Here is a 3,013-nt window from a genome sequence, read left to right on the forward strand (position 1 = left end):
AAAAAAAAAAAAAAAAAAAAAAAAGAGGCTGTTTTGTTGGTACTGCAGATTAACACCAAAGTGGTGAGCACGGGGATTTCAGTATTTCACCAGTCCCCAGAATCAGAAGCTCACATGGAGTTCCCATGTCCTCTTGCCTAGAGCTCATGGCTGGGCTGGAGTCCAGCTTTCTTGACCCAGGTGTAATACAGATGTGTCCAAGAAGCCCTGCAGAACCACACAGGCCACAAGCACTAATAGCCATGCAGGCAGCCTCAAAAAGGCATGAGGGGGCTTCCTCTCTCAAAGTATCATTACGTCCCTTAGGTTCTCCTGCAGGATCGAGTTCTTCACAGCATGGAACATGAAGTGGATGTTCTCGGTGTCTATGGCGGAAGTGAAATGGGGATCAGCAGCTTGCTGTGGTTTCACCTCCTTCTGTCAAAACATTGGACCAGGCATAGCTGGATGTCCTCCAGTTGGGGAGGGTCACCATTGAAATTCAGGAAGTGTTTCCTGAGGCTGACCATCTTCACATTCTCTACTAGGAGGTCCATCTTCTTGAGGAAAAAAATTATGGAGACATTGAAGAAGAACTTGTTGAGGATGGTCTCAAAGATGTTCAATGACTCCCTTCACTAGTTGCTGTGCCTGTCCGCCACGTGTGCCTGTTTGTTTTCACAAGAGGACACCATGAACAGGATTGACATGTTCCCATCAAAGCACTGGAACTAATTTAGGCACTGAGACCAGCGGCTACTCACACCACCATCTTAAAAGGGATTTTTTAAAAATAATGAAGTAATGTTCCACAATCCCCTTGGTGGCCTTCCTGGCCAGCAAGATGTCTTGCTTACTAGGGAAGTAGTTCTATAAAATACAGGATGAGGGAGACATTCAGGAGAAAATAAGAATCAGAACATGTCAAAAGAAAAGGATGTAGGGAAAAGTTACCCCAACTTTGCAAGAAGTTTAAATTTCATTTACATAGTCATACACATACTGTAAAACAGGTGAAAGGTTCAAATGCCTCATTTCAAAATGAATGGAGGCTCATCAATCTGAGGAGGAATGATCAGAAACCCTACTGCCAGGCCCCAGAGGAAAATCACTTTTTTCTTTTTTTGTTTCTCTTTTTGTTTCTACACAACAGATATCTTTTGTTTCTCACTTCCAGAGCATAAACATTCCAAAAACTTAGTATTCATTTAATTTAGGTTTTGCAATGCTATATAAATTTAGTATTTTGTTCATCTTAGAAAACCCTGTTTTTGCCTTTGCTTTGGTTGTCTGTATTCTTCCTCTTCTTCTGTTTTTTTTTTTTTTTTTTTTTTTTTTTTTTTTTTTTTTNNNNTTTTTTTTTTTTTTTTTTTTTTTTTTTTTTTTTTTTTGATAATACAGATTGAACCCAGGAGTACTTAAATACTGAACACACTCCTAAGCTCTTTTTAAATTTTTTAAAAATTTTGAGACAGGGCCTCACTAAGTTGCTGAAAGCCTCACTAAGTTGCTGAGGCTGACTTTGAACTTGGACTACTCATGTATCAGCTTCCATAGCCACTAAGATTATAACACTGTGCTACTGTGCCCAGCTCTATTCTTCCTTCTTACAAGAGAGGGAATGCAGAAAAACAAGAACCAGTAAGAAATAAAAAGTCAATAAATGCATAAGGTAATATGAATTATTTTTCATATACAAACCAGTACGTCACTCAGTCTGATTTTAACACTGTTAAGAAGCCCTCTTGACACTGGGCTACCTGTCGTGTTCCTCAGAAAGACTTGTTCACCTGACTCTCAAATGCATCTGTGATGAGAAGAAACTAAATGAGAAGACGGAAAACCTCATCTGACAATGGCGATTGCCACAATGCCATTCACACAGTCCTGTCACACTGGAAGTTGACCACTATGCAGAGAAGCCTAGACCAATCTCTGATATAAAGAGTGCTGGGTGGATGTACAACATCATAGACATTGACTTCTGTGATGCAGGGTTACAAATGGTTTCTGAAATACAGAAAATAACCAATGGCTCACTTGCCTCCTCAGAGAAGAGCTTCCCTTTCACACAAATACAGCTAAGGGGGCACACATCTGTGCACACCCACACCTACCTCGGATTCCTCCCACTTGTGCTTGGTAAACATTGCACACACTGAAGAGCAACTGACAAAGTGAAGCCTGACTCACGACAAAAAGCTTGACTTGTTTCTCAGCTTCAATGGGGGTTAAAGCTACTTTTGGGTTCTAACTGGGGTGTACATGTAATCACTGCCCAAATGGGGAGACTTCTGAGAGCAAAAGGGGGCACTGTTAATAATCATGCTAGGGCAACAAGCACACCACAGGGCTGTCCCAGGCAAACAGGATGCAGTCCCCCAGGTTCTAGCATCCAAGAAAACAAGCTCCACACTTATAGGAGACTGTTTTGTTCTAAACACCATCCTAAACCCTGTATGTCTGTTTTTTTTTAAGCCTCACAAATTGTAGGTTAATCATTACCTACTGTACAAATGAGAAAACTAAGGCTCAGACAGCATAAGAGGTACTTTCTAAAATATAGTGTAGGTCTACCTGACCTAGGCTCTTTGACATGTGGTCCTCACTCTGGGAAACTGAACTATTCTTTTTTGTTTCATGCTGAGGATGGAACCCAAGGCCTTGTTTATGCTAAGCATGGGCTCTACCACTGAGCAACACCTCTAGTTTCAGAAGTGAAAAATTCTGATGTGTGAGACCCTTTGAAAAAGCCAACATTGAGACCTGACATTTTTACTGTATTTTTAAAACAAATCCAAGTATCAGAAGAGGCCTGTGTGCTTAAATACGATGTAAAACATCAACTCTCTCCTTTTGGGAAAAAGCAAGGATAAACACTAATTCAAGCAAAATAAAAATGCCATATGATTAAAACAAAAACAACAGTGAAAAAAAATCAAAGATGTAAAGAATGACATGGTAAAGAAATGGCATTTAATTCCAAAAATTATCTGCTGTTAGAATTACTTATCTAGAGTCTCATTTTTAAAAT

The 3,013-nt window shown here is 39.8% G+C and overlaps 1 pseudogene; it reads right to left on the bottom strand.

The window, feature by feature from the left end:
* Positions 1 to 5: 5 nt before the first annotated feature.
* Positions 6 to 2,129, bottom strand: LOC107155883 (annotated as a pseudogene).
* Between the last annotated feature and the right edge of the window lie 884 nt (positions 2,130 to 3,013).

The sequence above is a fragment of the Marmota marmota genome, unplaced genomic scaffold (assembly GCF_001458135.2).
Source record: "Marmota marmota marmota unplaced genomic scaffold, marMar, whole genome shotgun sequence".
NCBI lineage: Eukaryota > Metazoa > Chordata > Mammalia > Rodentia > Sciuridae > Marmota > Marmota marmota.